General features: G+C 55.0%; 2 non-coding genes across 2 annotated transcripts; one reads left to right on the forward strand and one right to left on the reverse strand.

The window, feature by feature from the left end:
* Nucleotides 1-22,297: 22,297 nt before the first annotated feature.
* Nucleotides 22,298-22,370, forward strand: TRNAV-CAC. Its single transcript has one exon. It is a non-coding gene; the product is annotated as a tRNA-Val (tRNA).
* Nucleotides 22,371-23,757: 1,387 nt separating this feature from the next.
* Nucleotides 23,758-23,831, reverse strand: TRNAT-AGU. The gene has a single exon. It is a non-coding gene; the product is annotated as a tRNA-Thr (tRNA).
* Between the last annotated feature and the right edge of the window lie 918 nt (nt 23,832-24,749).

The raw sequence follows: 24,749 nt of genomic DNA on the forward strand, positions 1-24,749 counted from the left end.
AATCCGGGAAGGTTCGCTCTGAGCTGGAGGCATCGGAAGCGGAGCCCGGGGCCGGAAGGGCCGGAGAACCTCCAGCAAGTTCAGCGCGCAGCCTGGCTTCCTGCGGCTGAGCTCCCAAAACGCTCGGCCCGTTTCCACAGACAGGGACTCGTTCAAGGTGCGGCCGCGGCAGCCGAGGGCGGGGGCCCCACAGCGTCCGCCCAAAGTGTATCACTGAGTCCGGGAAGACGAGCGCGGATGAGGCCAAGCGCCGGGAGTGCAGCGAGCTGGACCTTTTCTGCAGGTGAACTCGGTCGCGGCCACGCAAAGCAGGACCTCGTCTGCCTTTAATCACAGCCCAGCCCTCAGGAGCAAGGACGTTGGGGGTCAGATGGGATGGGGAGGGGGGGGATTAAGGAGACATTCGGGAAGACACACAGCAGATTTGGGACACAAGGGGGGTGAGCCACCCGGCTCCGGTGAGGATGGGGACAGGGTGCGCTGCGGCGCCTGCTCCGGGCACAGCTGACCTGGACGCTGCGCTGGACGGCGGCGGGGACCCCACGGAGCGCAAGGCGGCAGGACGGTCCCGCGCTGGGAGCTTCCTGGCGGGCGGGAGGGAGGATGCCGTTAAAGGAGCAAACTATGTGCGGGTCCGATGGGGGCAATTGGGGTGCCGAGGAAACCTACTGGGAGCAGCGAAGCCGAAGCCCGGATCAAGGCAGCGGAAGAAGCCTCGGGAAGAACCATGACGCCCAGGAGGAGGGATGAGTAGCAGGCGCAGGTGAGAGAGGTGGGCACAGGTGTGAGCAGGGGGAGGGGCGCAAGTGTGAGCGGTGGGTGGAGACGAGAGTGGAGAGCACAGGTGTGGGGGGGCGCAGGTGTGAGCGGGGGAGGGGGCGCAGGTGCGAGTGGTGGGCGCAGGTGTGAGCGTTGGGCACAGGTGTGAGCGGGGGGAGGGGCGCAAGTGTGAGCGGTGGGTGGAGACGAGAGTGGAGAGCACAGGTGTGAGGGGGCGCAGGTGCGAGTGGTGGGCGCAGGTGTGAGCGGGGGAGGGGGCGCAGGTGTGAGTGGTGGGCGCAGGTGTGAGCGGGGGGAGGGGCGCAAGTGTGAGCGGTGGGTGGAGACGAGAGTGGAGAGCACAGGTGTGAGGGGGCGCAGGTGTGAGCGGGGGAGGGGGCGCAGGTGCGAGTGGTGGGCGCAGGTGTGAGCGGCGGGCACAGGTGTGAGCGGTGGGTGGAGACGAGAGTGGAGAGCACAGGTGTGGGGGGGCGCAGGTGTGAGCGGGGGAGGGGGCGCAGGTGCGAGTGGTGGGCGCAGGTGTGAGCGTTGGGCGCAGGTGTGAGCGGGGGGAGGGGCGCAAGTGTGAGCGGTGGGTGGAGACGAGAGTGGAGAGCACAGGTGTGAGGGGGCGCAGGTGTGAGCGGGGGAGGGGGCGCAGGTGCGAGTGGTGGGCGCAGGTGTGAGCGGCGGGCACAGGTGTGAGCGGTGGGTGGAGACGAGAGTGGAGAGCACAGGTGTGGGGGGGCGCAGGTGTGAGCGGGGGAGGGGGCGCAGGTGCGAGTGGTGGGCGCAGGTGTGAGCGTTGGGCGCAGGTGTGAGCGGGGGGAGGGGCGCAAGTGTGAGCGGTGGGTGGAGACGAGAGTGGAGAGCACAGGTGTGAGGGGGCGCAGGTGTGAGCGGGGGAGGGGGCGCAGGTGCGAGTGGTGGGCGCAGGTGTGAGCGGGGGGAGGGGCGCAAGTGTGAGCGGTGGGTGGAGACGAGCGTGGAGAGCACAGGTGTGAGGGGGCGCAGGTGTGAGCGGGGGAGGGGGCGCAGGTGCGAGTGGTGGGCGCAGGTGTGAGCGGCGGGCAGAGGTGTGAGCGGCAGGTGCAGAGCTGAGGCGGGGCGGGATGGGGGGAAGGAAAATGAGGAGCCTGGGGGGGAAAGGATTTCTCCACAGCTGGCGCCTGGAGACCAGCACGAGGTGCCGAGGCCGCATCACAGTGTCAAGTATTCTATTTTAAACAAGAGTCTTCCGGGGTCGCCCGGGGGGCTCAGTCGTTAGGCATCGACTGCAGCTCAGGTCACGATCTCCCGGTTCGTGGGTGCGAGCCCCGCGTGGGGCTCTGTGCTGCCGGCTCAGAGCCTGGAGCCTCTTCACATTCTGTGTCTCCCTCTTTGCCTCTCTCTCTCTCTCTCTCTCTCTCTCAAAAATAAGTAAACATTAAAAATATTTAAAAAAAAAAAAAGAATTCAGCTCATTGGCTTTCAGTTTTGGGTTTTCATCCCTCCCCTGCCCATTCTTGTTGATTTCATATTAATTTTTGAAACTGTAGAACCTTCGCAAATGTAGCTTTCGAAAGGTAAAGGCTTACCAGAAAGTACAGAGAAACGTTCTTCCATTTTCCTTTACGCCCGTTCTACCCTTTTACGTCACCAGCTTCCCTGGCCATCTGTGACTAATACTGCGTGTGTACGTGTTCCTCACTCTGGCTGGACATTCAAGGTGAAAATGCTTTTAGGGGCCAAACAAGCAGAATACGTCGAAGAGGACTGGTCTTGCCCAACAGGAACGTCTTCACCACTGAACTCCTTCCTGTATGAACATGATTACTCGAACTTTCCCTTCGGCTGTCTTGCCCTGTGGGGGTCCCGCTGTTCAGAAGAGTCTCTGTCCCCTCGTCACAACCCAGGCACACATTAAAAGTATTTCGATTAGTAATTTTCTTTGTAAAATTTGTCTTCTGCACATGTGTCAGAAGGACTATTTTGCTTCCTCGTTTGTCCATGGAATTTGGTGTCCATTTGGAATGTTTTATTCTAGTGGATTCCAGTGTTTTCTACCATTTCACATCTAACTTCTTTGCTTCTTGTGTTTCTCCTAACGTTCCCGTGAATCTGGTTTGCGCACGTATGGACAAGGAGAGGCGATAAGACACCTTCCCGGTTCCGGCACATAACATTGCTTCAGAGAAGAATTTGCAGCCCATTACGGTGGACTCGAAATGAGTGTCATAAAATCGTGCGCAGGAACAGACACGCGAGCGAAAGAAGCAGAAAACCCCACCCAAGGAAAAAGGCAGGTTGGCAGTAACCAGCGGCCTGGGCAAAAAAGTAAAGCTCGGCACCTGTCCCCTTCCCCTTCTCCCTCCTCGAGTAAGATTTGCCTCTGCTCTGAAACGAGCCAGGAGAGAGTCATGCTATCATTTGAAGGAGAAAGGATGAACATACCACCCGTTTCTAGAAATCAGGTACTATGTCCGAGGTGACTACTATGAGCCCGAACGCACATTTTCCACCAAAAGGTCCAGTTAGCAGAGGATAGTTTCGACCCATCGACCTCTGGGTTACGGGCCCAGCACGCTTCCGCTGCGCCACTCCGCTCCGCGGGAGGCGTCCCGCTCTTACGTCTTATCACGTGAAGGAGCAGCCCCTTCGCCGGGCTGCCCCTCGCCTCTCCCGCCCCTGTCCGCGCCCACCCCCCGCCTCCCACCCCCCCGCTCCCGCCTCGGTCGCTGCCGGGCCGCCTTCTCCGGGAAGCAGGTGGCGCGGCGGCCCGAGCGGCTTGCTCGGCAACGGGAGCGCAGACGCGCACCCGGGAGCTGCTCTGGGCTCGGCTGCCCGCTGGCCGGGGGAGGAAGGCACACAGACGCCGGGCTGACCGCCCCGCCCGCGCGCCGCCCCTTCGCCTGGCAACCGGGGTGAGCCGGGCCCCCCCCCGCTGCGCCCTGCGCCCCGCTCCCGCTGCCCGCGCGGTGGTGGCCGCTGTCCATGCGCCCGGCTCCTGCTGGCTCGCGCGGTGGTGGCCGCAACAGGTGTCCCCTGCGCCCGGTTCCCGCGGCCCCTGCGCGGCTGTCCTCGCGCTGTGTGTGGCACCAGATCCCGCACCGGCCTCTCGGAAACTGCTTTCCCGGCCCCGGGACGCGCAGGGCGTGGGGGCCATCACCCTTGTCGGGGAGGAGAAGCAATTCTCTCTCCAGCCCTCCGGTCTCAGTAACTCGGTAACAACAGCAGCGCAAAAGAAATCGTTTACTAACGTGCACGCCTGACGCGTACCCGCAGGACGAGGAGCTCCGCCCAAATCCCAATCCCACCCGCCGCTGAAGACGCGAGAAAAGAGTGGGGGGGGGGGGGGAAGGGGCGGCAGGGGAGGTGACCGGGTCGCTCACGGTAAGCCAGCGGACGTTTGGGACACAGCTCTGTCCCTGCCTTCTCCCTGACAAGGGTCGACACCTTTTGTGTTTCCCAGCACGGAGGGGAAGACGGACAACTTTGTAAACTTCTGCCTGGCTTTTAGGCACATGGGGGTGGCCGGGAGGGGGGGGTGGAGAACGGGGCGGGGGGGCAGTGCAGAGAGCCTCTTGTATCTGCGGCTTCTCCACTGCCTTCGGCTCAAAACAATCCTTATGCCACAGTGGCCTGTTCCGCCAGCCTTCATTCCAGCCACTGCATCGGAGTCTTTCCTTCTCTCGAAGGCAGGCTGGGCCACTCGGCGGCTAGATCGAGGTTAGGAAGACGCTGCAGAGGAGGAAGGTGACCGATTGGTGCGAACGACGTGGATCCCGGCAAAACAGATCCGTGCCCCCAGCACAGGACCGGGCCCACGAGATTTGGAGTCTGGGCCCATAGCCTCTAGGGAGGAAGCCTCATTCCCTGAGGCCCAGGCGGTCACTGGACCTCTCCCCGCCCCCACCCCCACCCAAGCCTCCAGAGCCCCAGAGGGTGCCCACCGGGCCCCGGAACACAGCCTCCCTCAGTCTACCTTGATTTCAGTTTCCTCACCGACTCGTTCGCCTTCTCTCTGCCTTACTTCTTTGTAACGTTTCTCGCAAGGCCCGTCTATGACACGGGATCCCTTCTACTTCTGCTTGCGGGAGAAATCCCTTCTTCACTCCGGAGGATAGTTTCACTGCATATGGAATCCCACACCGGTAGTTTTTTCTCTCAACGCTTTAAACATTTCCCCCGCGCTGGCCACAGAGACTGAATGAGTCCTAACCCGCGGTTCCCTGGAGACCTCTTTCCATTTCCTCCTGCTGAAGGCAGCATCAGGGCCCAGGGGACGCTGTCCCTCCCGACACACCTGATCCAAAATACTGACCTGCCAAAGCTAAGAGGCGCCCAAATCCCAGCAGCCAGGCGGACGAAGGGACAGTATCCTCCTGTCTTGTGACACTGTACCTGGGAGGGTCCAGACCGCCTCCCCGGAGACCATCATGGGAGCGGGCTCCTCAAAGCCGACTATGCTGGACTGCGTGATCAAGAAGGCGTTCTCGGGAGACTATGGGATAAGACTGATCCCTGGGAAATTCTGCACCGTCTGTGAATTAGGATGGCCCACGTTCGGTGCAGGCTGGCCTCTGAGGGCACCCTAGATGTCCCCACGGTCCGAGCTGTTTATAAAGTGGTTACTGGAGACCCTGGCCCCTCGGATCAATTCCCATACATTGATCAGTGGCTGGAAACAGCCCAAGTCCAGCCTCCTTGGGTCCGGTTCTGCATTAATAGTAAGGGACAATGTAGGGTCTTGGTGGCACAGGCCGAGAAGAAGACCTCACAGCAGGAAAAAACGCCCCCCATCCTCCCAGAAAATTCAGAAGCCCTTCCATTTCCACCACCATATGCCCTCTATGCCCCACCACTCGAGAGAGGGGAACCTCACCTGCCCGACAGTCCACCTCCATCAGTTTCGCCTCCACCAGCGGCTAGCCCACCCCTCCCAGGGTCACCCGAACCGGTGCTTGGGTCTGTGGCTCAAGCTCCAGGACCCCCAACGGCAATGCAGTTGCTGTTACGGGAAACAAGGGGTCCACAGAGAATATAGGTCCCGTTAAGACCCCAAAAGAGGGAGGATCGGTTTTCTGCTACCGACAGTTCACTACTGACCTCATCAACTGCAAACACCACACCCGCCCGATCTGAGAAGCCGCAGGTGAGGACAGAACTCCTAGAGTCCCTGGTCCAGACCCCCCGTCCTGCCTGGGTCGACGGTAAGCAGCTTCTGCTCACCCTTTTCAACACGGAAGAGCGCCCACGAATTGTCATTGGAGCCAGAAAATGGCTCCAGACCCAGGCAGGTGGACAACTGGATGTTGAGGCTTGGGCACAGGAGGCTGTGCCCGAAGAGGAGCCCTGCCGGGACCCCGACACGGAGGAGGGAAGGGCTCGGTTACAGAGATACCAACTCACCTTCCTCCAAGGGGTAAAAGCGGGGGCCAGAAAGCCCACCCACATGGCAAAAGTATCCGAGGTCCTACAAAAGCCAGAGGAGAGTCCAGCTGACTTCTATGACAGATTATGTGAGACCTACAGAGTTTACTCTCCATTCGGCCCAGAAGCCCCCCAAAACCAGCGCATGGTCATTGCTGCCTTCGTGGGACAGGCCCAGTGTGACATTAGACAGAAGCCCCAAAACCGGGAAGGATTCACTGGAAAGAACGCCACCAAACTATTGGAAATCGCCAACAAGGTTTTTGGAAATCGGGACCAAGCTGCCAGAAAGGAGGCGGACCGAAGAATGGAACAACCAGCAGCTCTCCTGGCCGCGGCCTTGGGGCGCCACCCCCGCCGGACGGGCCCCCACGGACACCCTGAGGAATGCAAGAACAAAAGAGAAGGGCGCCACCGACACGGGATCAGTGTGCCTACTACAAGGAATGTGGACCCTGGAAAAATGAACGTCCCAACCGCCAAAAGGGAAAAACGAAAACTTCCCCACCCAGCTACCAGCCGGAACCACCCGAGGCCGACCTGACCGGACCGGCACGAGTGGACTCCGATTAGGAACGACCAGGCTCTCTCCAGCTGGGCCCCCGCGAGCCCATGGTCAAAATGAAGGTAGAGGGCCAGACAATAGACTTCATGGTCGACACCGGGGCTGAGCACTCTGGTGACACACAAGTGGCACCTCTGTCGGGTCACAAGTCACCATCGTAGGAGCCACTGGGCCGCAAACCCGAAGGCCATTGCGCGGTCCCCAACAGTGCCGGCTGGGGGTCACCAGGAGGTTCATGAATTCCTGTATCTACACGACTGCCCGCTGTCACTGTTAGGTGAGACCTCCTGGCCAAGTTGAGAGCAGAAATAGTCTTCACCTCGGATGGACAGACGCAACGGCACCTAAACAAAGAGGCCCAACCCATGGTTTTGTCCCTGATGAATCCACGGGAAGAGGAACAGAGATTATGTACTTGCCCTCCCGGTGAGCCAACAGCGTCCCCCGAGCTGGAAGCCGAACTCCCTTCAGTTTGGGCAGAAGGAACCGCCCTGGTCTGCCAAAAAACCACCCCCTGATACTAATTGACCTAAAGCCTGGGGCCCGACCTGTCAAAATACACCAAGATGGGGTCCCACGGGAGGCACGCCTGGGGATCCAGACACACTTGGACAGGCTACTCAGATGGGGATTTCTGAAGCGATGCCAGTCCCCGTAGAATACTCCTCTGCTGCCCATAAAAAAGCCTGGGACAAATGATTACCATCCTGTACAGGACCCAAGGGCCATTAATGAAGCAGTCATCATGCCGCATTCAGCGTTGCCTAACCCGTACGCTCTACGAGGACTCACACCCTTGGGAGCAGGATGGTTCACAGGCCTCCGTTTAAAAGATGACTTCTGTCTCCAGTCGGCGCCTAATTGTCAACCCTTATTCGCCTTTGAGCGAAAACCCTGCCACGGGGGCAAAGGGCAATTCACTTGGACTAGACTGCTTCAAGCCTTCAAAAATCCACCCATCTTATTCAGTGGGGCGCTGGCATCTGGCTTAGCCAGATTTCCGGAACAAGACCTAGGACGTGTCCTCCTCCAACGCGGACGATCTCCTGCCGACCAGTCCCACGCGGACCCAATGCTGGGAGGGAACCAGGGCCCCACTCAGGCTATGGCAGAGGCGGGACACCGGGTGTCAAAGAAAAAGGCACGGATCTGCCGACAGGAAAGTTAAACATCTGGACTTCAACATCACCCAAGGCCAACGGATGCCGGGAGCGGAAAGGAAACAGGCAGCCTGTGCCACCCCGGCTCCCCCTACCCGCCGGCAGGTCCGAGAGTTCCCGGGAGCGGCAGGATTCTGTCGGATATGGATGCCAGGGTTCTGAGTTGGCCAGGCCGCCACACGAGACACGCCAGGGAACAGAAAAGGCCTTCGCCACCGTACAAACAAAACTCACAGAGGCCCCGGCCTTGGGGCTCCCAGATGTATCGCGAGATTCCAACCTGTTCGTACAGGAGAAGAATGGGGCGGCCCTGGGGGTTCTCACCCAGCGATTTAGGCCTTGGCGAAGACCGGTGGCGTACCTTTCAAAGCAGACTGACTCAGTTGCTGCAGGACGGCCACCCTGAGGGCACTGGGAGCCACCGCACTTCTAATCAAGGATGCGGACAAATGCCCGTGGCGACCAAACCTAAACGTTAGGTTTCCCATTCTGTTATTTCCTTGATGGCTGCCGGCGGGCAACACTGGCCACCGGACGCTCGGGTGACCCGGTACCAGGGACGGCTAAATGAGAACCGACCCGTAAGACCGGAAGCCGGAAAAACCCTAAACCCCGCCTCTTTCTTGCCCGCAGGGCATGATTGTCCGGAGGCGCTGGACGAAGTCTGTTCTAGCCGTGCCGACCTATCAGACAGGCCCTTACACAATCCTGACCTCATCCTGCGCACGGATGGCGGCAGCTTCACGAACGAAGGCCAGACACACCGTCTGGCTAGTCTCCGCGCTAGTCTCCGATCGTGAGGTCGTAGAAACAGAGGCCCTTCCGCAAGGACGGTCGGCCCAAAGAGCGGAGCTGTGGGCCCTCCTCAGAGCACGAGAACTCGGGAAGGACAAAAGGGCCGACACAGACATTGACTCGCGCCACGCCTTCGCCACTCTACAGGCACGCGGGGCCCTATACAAGGAGAGAGGACTTGTGGCGGCAGGAGGAAGCGAAATCAAAACCCGGGAAGAAATCCCACAACTATTAAGGGCAGTCTGAGAACCCAGGGAAGTAGCAGTCACCCGCTGCAAGGGACACCAAAGAGGAAAGGACTGACTCAGTGTCAGAAGGTAGCTGCCGGGCAGACGCCGCAGCTCAACAAGCAGCGGGAGAACGAACAACGCCCCCAAAAGTCACGCTGGCCCTGGAACTGCCGCCCGCCCCGAGGTACACGATCCAAGAGACAAAACGGGCACAGCAGGGAACAGGAGGCCAGACAGAAGGATGGTGGGTGCTTCCAGACCAAAGAGTCTCCGTACCGGAGCCGCTAGCCGGCCTGGTGGTTCTCCGACAGCCTGAGCTCACCCATCTGGGAAAACCTGCCCCTGAGGCCTTACGGAGCCGTTACTATGTAATCGCTCGGCTCCCATCCCCCCGTGCCTCGGCCTCTCAACACTGCCTCCTCGGTGCGCGAAATAGCGCCAAACAAAGCCCCACCGGGCCCAAGGGAACCCGACGCTGTGGTCAGGCACCCTTCGAGGATTGGGAGGTAGACCCAGGGGAGGATACAAATACCTCCCGGTATTCATCTACACGTTCCCGGGCTGGGCGGAGGCCTCCCCCACACGCACCGAACACACAAGAGGGGTAACCAAGGCCCTGCTAAGGGATATCATTCCCGGACACGGAACGCCCCTAACCATAGGCTCAGACGACGTCCGGCTTTCTTGGCTGAGGCAGTCCAACAAGTAGCCAGGACCCGGGTATCCAGTGGGACTTACACGCGGCCTACCGGCCCCAGAGTTCAGGGAAAGTGGAACGTGTGAACCGGGCCCTCAAACGAGCCCCGGCAGAACTCGGTCAAGAAACTAGTCTGCCCTGGGCTGAAATACCGCCCCTGGGCCTGCCGCAAGTACGCTGCACCCCTCAGCAAAAGTAGGATTCTCCCCCTTCGGGATACTGTACGGGAGACCACCCCCCTTGATTAAACTCCAAGGGGACATCAAGGAATGGGGAAACTTAGAGGTCCATCAACAATTGCAAGGGCTAGGACAAATGGTTCTTGGGATGCACAGATGGGTCACGGATAGGATACCCATTTCCCTGGGAATAACTGTTCACCCTTACAAACCAGGGGACCAAGTAGGGATCCAAGACCAGAAAAGGGAACCCCTCAGGCCTACCTGGAAAGGGCCCTACTCAGTCATGCTAACCGCCCCCACAGCACTTGAGGTAGCGGGTCAAACCACCTGGATCCACCCCTCCCGGGTGAAGCCGGTCCACCTGCCAGGAGAGGACCGGACACATCGGAAGGTAACCCCCAACCAGAACAGTCTTCTCGGCTCACCCTTAGGAGGACAGCACAGCCCGGAGCCAGTCACGCCAGAAGCTCTGGTCTACGAGCAGTTAGACGGAATCCTGGCACCGAACTTTGCCTCCTTATTTACACCCTCCCCTGCTGTTAGCCGCTTGCCTCCTTATACTCCTCACCTATCGCCATCCCCCACCTGGAATAAGGAACTGTCGGGAACCTGCCCTAACAAAAGGAAATTTCTCCTACCGTTAATGCTGAGTTCTCTCGTCAGAAGCGACGGCCCTCCGCAGCGTAATGATGACTGTTTCAAGACCCATTACAGGAACTCCCCCTCCGCGTCCACTGCCCTGAATCCTTTAAAACAACTCACGGGACGGGGATCTACACACAGGGCGTTCATCACGCACACACATCAACATGGAGAGTTATCACTCGGCCTCACCCTGTTCCCACGATGGAAAAACTTACTGGCAAGGAAAAAGAAAAACTAAGCAAGACGGCTTTGGCAGGGAGCATCATGTCACAGACTCCCAGACGAATATGTCTGCTGGACACAACAAATCCACTTTGGGTTGTCTGACGGAGGGGGCGTCTTAAGACCAGGCCCATACGAAGGCAACCCGACAGGCGGTACAAAATTTCATGAAGCAGATTTCTGGAAGTCTACCCAGGAAGACCCAAACTTCCAGAAATCAGATGCAATGGGCCTTGTGACTCTAACTCTTACACCCAGATTCTAAATTGAACCCATCGCCTTCTCAACTCCTCTAACCCTAAGTTAACCAAGGACCGTTGGCTTTGCCTCTCTCTAACCCCCTTACGTTATGAGGCCACCCCAGTCCCAGGTAATGTAGCCAATATGCTGTCCCTCACAACATGTCAACAGATAACATAACCGTCACAAGAGGGCCCGTGGTTACTGGTATAAAACTAATAGGGCGGACCTCCTTATGTCTTAAGGACCCACGGGGAACAACCCCCATAGGTAACTTCACTAGCAACCAATGCATCCAAACTGAAATATACAATCAAACAGGTAAAAACCAAGAGCCACCCTGGTGCCTTCCCCCCGCAGGAATATTCTTTGTTTGTGGAACCAATGCTGATTTGTGCCTGCCTGCTGGCCGGCTGGGAATTTGCGCCTTTGCACTCTTAACCCCCCAAGCGAGTATTCTCCCCGACAACCAATCTCTTACCGTTCCCTGGGCTGCACGTACCCGGTCCAACCGAGCTATCCAAGCTACGCCTCTACTAATCGGGTTGGGACTCACTGCCGGAGTAAGTACTGGAGTTGGGGGAGTAGCTTCATCGATTTCCTTTCACCAAAACCTATCCCAAGATCCGACAGATGACGTAGAACAGGTTGCAAAGTTCCTGGTGGACTCCTTAGCAGCAGGAGTATGACAAAATAGAAGAGGGTTCGACCTGTCCAGGGCTGAGAAGGGGGGAAATACGCCTCTTCCTAAATGAGGAAGGTTGCTTCTATGCAAACCAAGGAGGCATAGTCGGAAATACGGTCCAACAGCTGAAGGAAGGGGTCTCGGACAGAAGGCGAGGGCTGTCAGAATCCTGGGGGTTCTGGGATGACATACGGAAACGGGGCCCTTGGATTCTGCCCTTAGTTGATCCCCTCCTAACGCTTTTGATATCCCCCCTGTTTGGCCCCTGTGTTCTCAATGGGATAACCCACTTTGTTTCCTCTTGGGTCGAGACAGCAAGGCTTCAGATGGTGGCGGGAACCAGAAGCCCTAACTACGATTACAGCCCCTTGGACGACAGGGGCGGGGGGGAGCCCCTGACTGCACAACCTCTGCGCCCCCACTCAGCAGAAGTACCAGAGGGGTCGCCGCCTTCCTGTTACAATGCCAGGACTCCCTTCACTGCTAATATAAAACCTTGATGTTCTCTAAGTCCACTAAGGGCAGCTTGAGAATCAAGAGGGGGGAATGAGAAGGAGCAAATCAGACACGTCGTGGCTGTCCTCAGAGACTTCTTACATAAGGTCTGAGATGTGTAGTTCTTTCCCTGGTAATTCACCGTGTGAGGGGACGGAAGCATTCTGTGCCTAGGCCCGTCTGTCTGTCGGTGAACCTGGGCCTTGGGCTGTGACCTTCCTCCGTGTTAGCCCCTCCCCCCCTTAGGTGAGCAGAAGAGGCCGGAGGGGGCTGGGAGCTGGGTGTCGCTCACCCCCCAGGTCTGTCTGGCTCGGTCCCCTGTGCTCGGGCCTTGTTGGGGACAAGAGAATGAGGGCATTTTTGAATGGCTACGGTTCTCCTCCCCGTGAGGAGGCATGGGGGGATTTTCCTCCAGAACCTGGTGGGGCTCCCAGAGGTGAACTCGGCGAAAGTGCGGGGGTTTCCCGGAGACTGGACCCCGTCGAGTTTGTAACTTCACGCTTGTCTTCCGGAGGCTCCGTTCCTCGGCAGAGCTGCCCCCTGTGCGGCGCTCCAGCCGCGGTGTCTCCTCCGGCCTCCGGTACCGTGAGCTTCGAGCCTCCAGCCCGCCTGTCGCTCCAGTTTGGGAGGCGGTGGTTTGCCCTGCTGAGCTCGGTTCTCTGAAGACTAGAAGAAGATTTGCAAATTTTCAGTCTGTTTCGTGTTTTTCTCGCTATGAGGATAAGACTGGCAACTTGTAAACTCTTCGTATGCTGGATGGGAAACAGGAGGTCCTCCAATTGGCTTTGAAATGCTTCTGTTTGATCAGATACGTGCCTGGCATGGGTGGTCGTCAGCCATTTCTGCCTCCACGGTAGTGACCTTTGGCAACACTACGGAATTAGTGAACCCAGTGAATGAATCGTCATGAGGCCCTGAGTGGTTTCTGAGCAGTACGTGTCTGCCCATCTACATTGTTTAGGAATAACTTAATTTATGATTTCCATCTGGATTCAGTAGGTTCCCAGGACAAAGGGCACGGAGGGAGGGTGTCGATGGTCAAGACTGGTCAAGGAAATGGGCCAGGCCTACGAGAGCAGCCCAATGTAAGACCCCTTCACCGGAAGTGGACGTTGGGCCTCCTGAAACTGATGTGGGCCCCAGGACCCAGAGGGGCCCCACAGGACCAGCCGAGAGGGTCCTTGACTGCTGATAGGCCTTATGCTAAGTTCCAGGGAGGGTGTGAACCACCGTGGAACCTGAGGATTCAGGGACCCTCAGTCCTTTCACTGGGGGTAAGAGGTTGCCTCTCCCCTGCAATCCCCAATTCTTTGCGGGCCCCCACAACATGCTGGCCCTCCACAAGCAGCGGGCTGGCAGGAAGCGCGGGTCTGTCCTCAAGGAGCCTCCACCCCTGCGAGAGACGCAAACACCAGCATCAGCTTGAGCTGCAGGGCAGACACAGCGCCACGGGCCTCTGCCGGCTGGACCGATCCGGGGTGGCATCCTCAGGGGCGAGGCGCCCACACCGGGTCCTGAGAAATGACTGTAGTTGCCTGTGCTTTTCGCTTCCTGGGCCTCGGGTCTTGTTTTCATGCCTTGGTTGGAGGAGGGTGCGCTGCTGTGTTAATAAGCTTTGTCCTCCTTCGAAAACTCTTCCCAGTGATCAGGATCTGAAGGAAGCACCTCTTCAGGGCAGGACCAGAGACAGCATGGACTTTAGTCCCGCTGCACGGCCAGGACCACGGTCAGGTGCAGCCAGGGGGGGACGCGGGTTCCACCTCTGCGTCCCCCCCCCCGCCCAGGTCCCTCTCCTCGTGAAGAAGGCATGTGTCTCAGTCAGACCGTGCCCAGGGGTCAGGTCCTCGGCAGGGTGATGGCCCACAAAGCCACAAGGAGTCTCAACCCCATGACATTGCAACATGAGACGACTTCATTTTCCTCCAACCGCTGCCTTCAGACTGGTCTTGTTAAACCTCTCTTTCCATCCTGTGGGCCAATTCCATAAGTTTGAGGACACATTTCTTTCAGTGTCCCCACTGTAGGGCTGGGGGCGGAGAGGAAAGGGAAGTAAGGAAGATGGCGGGTAGACGGAGGGGGCAGGTGCTCTGTCTTCCGAGGACGCAGGAGGGTGCAGGGTCAGACGCAGGGTCGGACGTCCCCTCTCCACTGCCAGGCCTGGCTCATCCACTGACTGGGGAGCAAAGGAGGGAAAGAGACCTTTGTCTCCTCACATGACTGGCCGCTGCCCAAGGCCTCTGCCTGTTGTGGGTGCTGCTTCTTGGGCTCACAAGGACTGGCTTGCACAAGTTCCGTGCAGGTGCACCTCTGAGCCACCACTCGCCCCAAATCTACGGCCTGTGAGGCTGATGACACGGACCTATCTCCTCTGACACCCCTGAGGCTGAGACAATCCTAAAAGACAAATTTGTCACTCGATCGGCCCCAGGTATTCAGAGAAAACTGTAAAACCTGACTGTTGGTCTGGAAGGGAGCCCGGAGGAGCTCTTACGAGCTGCCAACTGGGCATATTACAACCAAGATCAAGAGAAGAATAAAAAATTAAAAAAAATAAATTAATTAAAAAAAAAAAAACAGAAAAGGAGGCTTAAAAAAAAAAAAAAAAAGAATCCGAGGCCTTAGTGATGGCCTTACGTACTAGGTCAGACCGGACTTCCCGAGGTCCTGGCACCAAGTGCCATTTATACGGCCGTTCAGAGCACTGAAGTGAGACTGTCCTCAGAGGGGACAACCAAAATGAAAACCCCATAAGCCAGGCCCTTTGCGCGGAGACAACCGCTGGAGATCTGAAGGCCCTCGGGGCCTCTCTCTATGAGGGCTCAGGTAACCAGTGTCCCTGGGAGGGACTGACCGGGGCCTGGGGCTCTTCACGGTGGCTCCCCTAAACCAACTGTCCATCAGAAACCCAGAGCCTCGAGTGACTCTCAACATGGAAGGAAAACTGGTTGATGTCCTTCTTGACGCTGGAGCTACCTTCTCTGTCCTCCTTTCCGCTCCAGGCCAACCATCCACACGCAGGAGAACAATCAGAGGCATCTCCGGAAAACTTACACCTAAGTTTTTCTCTCAGCCCCTGGGATGTCTATGGGGAAAACTAATTTCTGCTCCTTCTTTCTTGGCAAAACCAGACGGCCTTCCTCCCTTGCTAGGAAGGCACATTGTAACTGAACTAGAGACTACACAGTACTGACTCCAGAACAAATAAACAATTGTGTGTGCGTTTGGAAATTACTGGGTAGTGTAGGCTGTAGATACCAGGGTTGGGGAAAATAGTTTGCCTGCTATATCAATGATTAAATGAGACTCAATCCCACCTACTCTCCCCCTCCCCTCGAAAAAATAAACTGGGGTCTGACTCCAGCCCTTGGAATGGTTGCAAACAGAGCAGGGCATTTACTATGACCGGGCTCACAGAGCTAAAAGATCATTAAAACACAGCATCAGGCTTTTCACTTAGGGAGGGACAAAACTTATCAAATGGCCCAAAGGATGTTTACTAAAAAAAAAAAAGGCGTCAAGGACAGTTCTGCGAGTAGTAACAGCCTGTAAAGTGTCTTAGAAACAATCCTTCCAACCACGGACTTGCTCCCCCAGACCACCAAGGAACCAGAGACTATCCAGGAAAGACTAACGATGAGGTTTCCCTCATCTGCCAAGGTCAAAGGAATTCCAACGCCTGTGGGTGCGGTGCGGATTGATACTTTTACTAATTGAGTAAAGGCCTCCCCCTACAGGACAGTTCCTCGAGGAACTAAGGAGGCAATGGCCTCATGTTTGGTGGCTCTTTTCGGAATGTGGAGACTTGAATAAGTCCCTACTCCCGAGCGGCTAGAGAAGTCCCGCTCGGTACCTGGGCCCTGGGCTCCGACCCGCTACGTGTCCCGAGGTTCGGTCCAGTTCTGACCCTCCTTGTGCATTTGGTGCCGGGTGAACTGGGGAGACCCGGGGCCCGGGGCCCTGACCCCTTCCGTCCCAAAGGTGTCACTGAACGCTCTTGGCCTCATCACGAGAAAGGACTCGAGGTCAGACACACAACTCACAGCACGGCGGGTGGTGACGCAGGGGAGGGAGAGAGAGGGCGTAGGCCGCACGCACCCACCCACCCACCGAGCGAGCCAGAGTGTGGCCAGCTCTTCCTCCCAGGCGCTCAGGTTTCTGTCTTGGGAGCCGCTGTTCACTAGAGGACGGGATATTGGTGACTTGGGGCGGGAGGTCTGGCGCCTTCCCTTCCCTGTTTGCTCCGGGGCTCCTGTCATGGCGCCACCCCCTTGGGCCCGTCTGGGGTGACGGGGCTTCCCGAGGAGTCCGGACGCCCGGCCCTCATGGTTTCGCAGCCTGTCTGCAGCCCTGAGCCCAGCCACGCCGACACAATTAACCTTCACAGGCGTGTTGAGGGGAAGGGGGGAAGAAGGCTCCGGTTCTCAGCAGGGTTTGTCCAGCAGAGGCCTCCGACCCGGCCCCTGAGGCTCTCCGTCCCTCAGCCGCGTCCTGGCGGGAACCCCAGGAAGACCCCCGGGTACCTGCGTCTCCTCCACTCGAGATGTTTCCACACGGCCAGCGCGCGTCCTCGCCTTCGTGGGAAGCCGGCACTCGACTGAGCCCTCAGGTCTGTGCGCCTTGGGCTCCCGGCCCCAGCCCTCTGCACCCCTGGCTGCTCCCGGCTCCGATCCCGCAGAGGCAGCGCACCATTCCGCTGAGACACAGGGAACTCCGGAAGGTGTCCCTCCCGGGGCCCTTAAGGGAAACGAACGGGGCACCTGTTCCAAAGGAGCGCCCAGCTCGGGTGAGGCTAAGACCATCAGATCGGCAGGAGGGGACGAGCTGTCCCCGAAGGGGGATGGCCTCCTGAGTGACCGAAGTCGGAAGGCTCACTGGGTGTGGGGCCCCCCCCCGTTGTGAGGCTCTGCGACAGCCCCTGGGGACTCCGCGTCTGAGTAAGACCCGTGGTCAGAGCCAAACGTGGGCGCTTTTCGTTGGGCTCCGACTGTTTCCGATAAGGAGACCTGTTAAAGAATGAACACGACTGTCCGGGCCAGCATCTCATCAGGGCGTCGCAGGCGGCATCCTTTGCTGAGGCTGCTTCCGGGGGCTGGCACCGCAGGGGCCCCCTAACAACCCGGAGACTCAGGGCCACTGGGGCAGGTGGCTGGGATGGGGGCTTGGGGTGCCAGCAACGTGGCTTAGGGGTCCTCGAGGAGTAAGAAGCTTCCTCTGTTTGAAGATAAACAGTGATTCTATCTGGCCAAATGGAGACGCTAGGAAGCAAAATTTAGGATTAGGAACGAAGACCTTATTTCCCAAGCCAGGGAACCTTTCAAATGTCGAGGGAAGGTGCTCACCACCACATTCCAGAACACCACGTGTGTGCAGTGGTCAGACTGGAAGAAGGTATCCAGGCCCGGAGACGTTTTCAATTCAAGAGATCTTTCGTTCATTGTGTCCTGTCCTAGATCTCAGACTTTTCATTCCTTGTGATCAACGACACCATGTCCTGACGGGCGATACTTGCCTAGCAGATGCTGGGATGTAAATCCAGCCGGTAGAAACACCAGCACGCTCAGCCATCTGTTCACGGTAGTCAAGTCTGGAAACTTCCCAAGTGCCCATCTGCAGTCACGTGGACATGTTCACATGAAAAAATACATAATGCAGAACGTAGAATGAATAATCCACAACTTCCACGAATGAACTTCACAGACCCGTGGACCAGAAGAAAAGAGACACCAAAGAGGATTCGTTTTGGGAGGGGTGGCAGGGCGGGGGTGAAGGTTTATGGAAGGACTTGGCTTATGCCAATTACGGGGCCTGGCTAAGCAATTTGTAAATCCGTAGGGCAGGCACTCAGATAAGGCGGGCCAGCAGGAAGAGAGGCTGGCAACAGAATTAAAAGTATAGATGAAACACAAAGTCGGTTCTTTGAAAGTTTCAACAAAACTGACCAGTGTTCAGCTACCTTGACTGAGAAAAACAAAGAGAGGAGACGCAAATGATGAAAATGAGAAGTGGAAGGGGGGACATTATTACAGATTTGACAGAAATAAAAGCGATTGTAAGAGAGTACTCGGAAAAAGCCTACTGGGTAAAGCTAGATTAAGTGGACGGATGTCTAGAAACATCCAATCGGCCAAATAGAAAACATGAAGCAACAAACATGTGAACAGACCCGTAACTGCTGAGATACTGAAGCAGGAATCCAAACCATCACAACAAAGAAAAGCCACCCCAGATGGTTTCACGGAGGAATGCCACCAAACGTTTAGAAATGTGCTTTTGGCGGTTGGGGCGCCTGGGTGGTTCAGTCGGTTAAGCGGCCGACTTCGGCTCGGCTCGGGTCATGATCTCGCGGTCCGTGAGTTCGAGCCCCGCGTGGGGCTCTGTGCTGACAGCTCAGAGCCTGGAGCCTGTTTCCGATTCTGTGTCTCCCTCTCTCTGACCCTCCTCCCTTCATGCTTTGTCTCTCTGTCTCAAAAATAGATAAACGTTAAAAAAAAAAAAAATTTAGAAATGTACTTTTGGCGGCCGGAGGGGGGTTGTGGAGATGACAAACGATGTTGATTTAGACTTGATCCCTTGAGACTGTCCTACATGGAAAAATACTTCCTTTAAAGTGGGGGAAATAGTCATCAGATTGGCGTCACCTACTCCCTCTCCTTTGGCACGGCTCTTCCAGCGGGTCCCCTCGAGTCCCCAGAGTGTGAGGACCGGGGTCGCCTTCGGGCACCTGCCCGTTTCTAGGTTCGCTCCTTCTGGAAAGCTGTCCGCTCTTCTGACCGGAGGCTGTCTGCCGGCCCCCTTCGCAATCCCAGCAGCCGCCCTCAGGAAGTAGGAAACGGCGGGTTGTCCAATCCTGATTTCAAATGTGCTGCCAGGCTTCACGAAAATCTCGGTGGGCAGAGGAAGGCCTTCTCCGTGCATCGGTGTTCACAGCAGCGTCACCCACGATAGTCAGGGAGCACCGACCGGGATAAATGCCAACAAGTAGCTGCTACAGGGGGAAGAAATTACCTACAGAGGAGCAAAGATAAGGATTACGGCTGCTTCCCCCTCAGGAAATGTGCAAGCAAAAAGAGCAGAGTGAAATATTTCGTGCTAGAGATAAACACATTTATCTAGAATTCTGCACCCTGTGAAGTCATCCCTAAAGAGTGGAGAAGATATAAAGATTTCCCCAGAGAAAATATTGAGAGCATTCGTGGCCAGCGACCCATCTAGCAAGAAACGTTAAGAGAAATTCTTCAGAAGAAAGGAATGATACAGATCAGACACTCGGGTCTATGTGAGAAAGTCCATCAGAGAAGAAATACATGAAGGTAAAATAAAAACTTTCATATTTCTTCCTCTAAATTGACCTGACTGATAACAGGGTGTTCAACATAATAATACCCACAACATACTAGATTATGTATGTTGTATATCTATGTGTGTATATACATATATTTGCTTATGTATGTGTGAAACAAATGACAACAAGGATACAAGGAACAGGAGGGAAGAATTAGGATTATTTTGCTGTTATAAGGGACTCACACTTCCTGTAAAGTGACAGTGTTTTGTTTTGCTTTGTTTTGAGAGAAAGAGACTGAACGTGGGAGGGGCAGAGAGGGAGGAAGACACAGAATCCCAAGCAGGCCCCAGGCTCTGAGCTGTCAGCACAGAGCCCGACGTGGGGCCCGAACCCACAAACCATGAGATCACGACCTGAGCCGAAGTCGGACGCTTAACCGACTGAGCCCGCCGGGCGCCCCTGACACAGTGTTATTTGAAAGTGGGCTTGGGTTAGTTGTTAATATATATTGCAAACTCTAGGGTGACCAGTAAAAAAAAAAGTAACAAAAGAAGTATAACTGATATGCTAAGAAAGGAGAGAAAATAAAATAATATAATATAATAATGTGAAGTGCTCAATTAAAGCCACAAAAGACAGAAAAAGAGTGGAAGACAAACACGGGAACAAAAAACAAAGGCACCAAACAGAAAGTAGTAACAGCTGCGCAAAATACTAATCCAACTATACCAGGAATCAGCCCAAATATCAATGGTCTAAATGCACCAATTAAAAGACAGAGGTTGTCAGAGTGGACCAAGAGACAAGACTAAACTATATGTTGTCTACAAGAAACCCACTTGCCACATAAAGACACATATCGACTAAAGGTAAGTGAAGGGACACAGACACAGCAGCCAACGTTGGAACAAAGGGAGCCGGAGTAACGTGTTAAAGTCAGACGGAGCCGACTTCAGAGCAAGGACACCACCAGAGATGGAAAGGAGCTTCATAGAATGACAAGGGGTTCGAATCTCCCTCGACAAAAGGGGCCAATGCTTAGTGTGAACATGCCTCACAGATCATCAAACCACCTGGGACAGAATGTAAGAGAATTGCAAAGAGGAACAGGTGAATCCATGCTCATGTTTGGAGACTTCGTGTCGGAAATGGTCCAGCAGGCAGGAGATCAGTGAGGACACAGCCGAGCTGAACAACGCCATCAAGCAAATGGCTATCATCGACATCTACAGACAGCTTACCCGACAACAGCAGAACACACGCTCTTCTCAAGGTCACACGGGACCATATTCTGGGCCATACCACACAGCTTACCACGTTTGAAAGCATTGAGGTCAGACAACGTCTGCTCTCGGGCCTCAACAGAATTGAACTAGCAATCGATAGCAGAAAGATAGCTAGAAAATCCCCCGAACACCCAGAGACTAAACAACACACTTCTCAATGACACATGGGGCAGAGAAAATGTCTCGGGAAAAAATGAAAAACATCTTGGACTGAATGACATGAAAACGCACTGTTTCATACAGTCAAAGAAGCGCTTAGAGAAATTTAGAGCATTGGACGCATATTATTTGCAAAAAAAAAGATCGGAAGTAAATCGTCTAAGATTCCTTCCTAAGAGAGTAGAAAAAGAAGACCTAATTATCCAAAGCAAGCAGAAAAGAATAATAAAAATTAGAACAGAAATCAAAGATAGGAAATCAATGAAACTAAAAGCTGGTGCTCTGAAAAGATCAATAAAATCAGTAAAAATCGATCAGCCCTTCACTAGACTAAGGAAAACAAGGGAAGGGACACAGATTCGCGATAGCAGAAATGAAAGAAAGGACAAAACGATAGATCCCAAGGACCATAAAGGGATGTCATGCACAATCTTTATACCCACAATTCAGATAACCTAGACGAAATGGACCGATTGAAGTTGGGAGGACAGAATTTGCCAAAATTCACACAAGAAGAAGCAGTGACCCTGAGTAGGCCTCCACGTGTTAAAGAAATTGAATCAATAAGAAATACCATCCACAACAGACATTTCAGGCCCAGGGAAGTTCACAGTGAATTCCGCCAAAGATCTAAGGAAGAAATAATACCACTTCTCTACAATCTCTTTCCAAAGACAGAAGCAGAGGAAACGCTTCCAAACTTAGTGGGGCGAGCATCATCCTAACATCAGGATCAAACAAAGACACGGCCGGAAAGGAAAACCACAGACTGTCATCTTTATGAACACAGATGCAAGAATCCTCAGCAAAATACTAGCAAATCGAATCTAACAACGTATCAAAAGAATTATCCACCATGACCCAGTGGGATTTATTCCAGGTGTGTAAGGCTGGTTCAAGATCCAAAATCACTTAATGTAATCCATCACCCCGACAGGCTGAGAGAGAAAACGCGCACGATCAGAACGGTAGCCGCAGAAAAAGCCTTTGACCAAATCCAATTCCCTTTCGTAATAGGAACTCTCGGTCAACGTCTCTACCTTCCACTCAGTTTTGCCGTGAACCCTAAACTGCTCTTTAACAAGTCTATTGAAAAATAATAAATGCGTATGTTAGAAAAGGACATGGTTCGTGTGTGTGGAATTGTGTGAAAGGGAGTGAAGTTTTGAATTTCAAGCTGGGCAGGGAATAGATTGAGAGCCACGCCCGGGAGCGTGTGGAGGGTGCGGAAGAACGAGATCATTCTGATCGTGCTCATGGTTTTAGCATAAGGCTCATAGAATGTAAACACTTAAAAATGTCTGGGAATGGGATACCTCCTAACCTCAGCGTGGTGCTTGTTTTGGATCAAGTTTAAAATGCGGTTGTGGACCCTGACTACGCAAACGTGAGTAGAGAGAAGACCCCGGACTTTTAGGAACCAGCGCTGATGAACGCGGGAAACCTAGGTGAGCGCCACCAGCCCGGCCCACGTGCGGGGGTTTCTGTGGTGTGGCGGTTATCACGTTCGCCTCACACGTGAAAGGTCCCAGGTTCGAAACCAGGCAGAAACACACGCACGGCCGAGGAAACCCTTTTCTCTTCCGACAAGCCAATGCCGTGTGTCACATAGACACCTGTCGCCCTTCTGACCCAGGCTTCTATTCGCTTTCATCTACGGTCTCCTGTGCACGGCTCCGTCCCTTCCTCTCCCGAGTTAGAGAGTCATGGGGACATCCCGAGACAGGGTGTCTGTTTTGTGCGCCCGGTCACCAGGCCAGGGGACACTGACAGGGACCTGGAAGGAGGAGTTGTTTGGGAAAAGAACATAAGCCGGAAAAATACGTCAGGTGGAGAGAAGGCCCTCTCACCGAGTTTGTTTTCACGGTTCTTACAGCGCGACGGTTTCTCGAGTGCCACCTTCTCCAGTCAGTACCCTCCAGCTCCCGGGGCTTCTAAAAGCACTGGGTCTCATTGACCGTCACCTTGGACTGCATTCCACTTTCGGGAGTCCTTTAAAATCCAGTCTTTGGGCAAAAAAAAACCAGACCCCCAAAGAGGGCCAGCATCACGGCTGGCAAACCACACGCCCGACTTCATGTTCTACCGCTCCTGGTTTGAAATTCTCAATAACTTTTCCACAGAAAGCCCTGCGTTTTCATTTCACGCTGGGCCCACAAATCCTGTCACGCGTCCTCCCGAAAGCTCACAAAAGGAGGGGTCGTGCCACCTCTCTGGTCCTTCCGGGGAGGAGCAAGCAGCTGAGAACAGTGCCACCCCCTGCTTGACGACGGATGTTGTGTGGAGGAGGGGGTGCCTTTGCAGACTGGACCGCCTTCAGAGGCATCCTCGCACATCAAAAGGAAAAGATCGGCTAAAACGGTAAAATTCTATTCTAGGATTTGATTTTTTTTTTCCCAGCGTTTTATTTTGATCTAAGTACTTCCAGTCCCAGCTGCCTCCAGTCGCCTGTTAGACTTCTTGTTTTCTGTTTTGGTTGGTTCCATCGCCGTTCTTCTTACTCTTCCAAGATTCCATCATGTTACTGGACTTTTCAAAATATTCTGTGGCGTCCTAGAATCCACAATCACGGGAGAAGGAGGGGTGGTTATCGCGGCACTCGGTTTGCACAACATGCACGGTTTGTCTCTTTTTCTTGCCTTCTCTGTGGATTGCTTTAAAAGCAAAATGCTGAGACTGCGAGCTTCTTTGGGCAATGTGGAGCGTAGCTATAGAGGTTTAAAATTAGAAAATTACGGCTCGCGTCTAGTTCACAGCATAGCTTTGCCAATTCATGGTGAATAATTTTCTCCGTCTTCTACAAAACGCCTCAGACAGGTAGACTCGACATCTGAGGCTTCCATCAGGTATAAAACCCAAGTTCTGCTTTGTTTTGTTTATTTTTTACCCATTGCCTGTATTTGCCTTGGACAATTTCGCTTTGTAAAACCTCAAAGAGGAAGGCCCCGCTGGGATTCGAACCCAGGATCTCCTGTTTACTAGACAGGCGCTTTAACCAACTAAGCCACGGAGCCTGATGTCCCATGCCTCCCTGACGCATATCGTTTTATGAAATGTCACACCTTAATCTACGTGGAGCCCAGGATGGGGTCATCGACACCAGGGAAAGCTCCTTCCTCGGGGAGGAATCCTCGAGTAGGATTGTCCTTAACTCAAACACCTGTGTACCTTGGGAGCTCCCTGCCTCCCAGCAGACGGGCACAGGAGGCACGGGGCACGCTGTGTACACACTCGCGTGCCAAAGGAACAAAACAGGAGGCACACGGTCCACGGCGATCCTAGGCTCCGGTGGGCACGTGACGCTTCCTGATTGGGACTCAGCGCTGCTGTCTGGGAGTCGGTCTCCCGGACCCTTGGCTGCGCCCTCGGGATCAGCCATCCCACTGGCAGGAATTTTCTCCTACTTGCAGCTGAAGAGTCGCCTTAGCCGACCTCCTGCCTGTAGTCTGGGAGGTTCCGGCCCCTCTCTTCATTTTCTTTTTCTTTTCGTCTTTCCAGGTCCTCTGTCCCTTTAGTTCAAGCTGCGTTCAACCACCCTGCTCTTTAAAGACCTGCGATTTCGTGAACGTTGTTGGAGTGTTTTCTTGTATAGTGGGAGTTGGCAAACCGTGACCCATAGGACAAATCTGGCCAGCTACCGGTGCTTGTCAAGTTTTATTGGAACACGGCCACACGTATTCTTTTCACATCATCTGCGGCCACTTTCCTGCTTACCACAGCAGATTTGAGTAGCTTCGACAGACACTGATGTATGGTCCACTGGCCCGTTGAAGAAAAAGTTGGCCAACGTCTGTATTGAGAAAAAGCCACATTCGCAGACCTCGTGCAAACAAGCCCTTGTTTGCCTTGGCTTCCAATTGAGCTGCCGTGGCATCACACTCGCAAGGGTTGTGGTTTTGTGGACGGGACGGGACGGGCAGGGCAAGTCCTTA

The sequence above is a fragment of the Leopardus geoffroyi genome, chromosome B2 (assembly GCF_018350155.1).
Source record: "Leopardus geoffroyi isolate Oge1 chromosome B2, O.geoffroyi_Oge1_pat1.0, whole genome shotgun sequence".
Lineage (NCBI taxonomy): Eukaryota > Metazoa > Chordata > Mammalia > Carnivora > Felidae > Leopardus > Leopardus geoffroyi.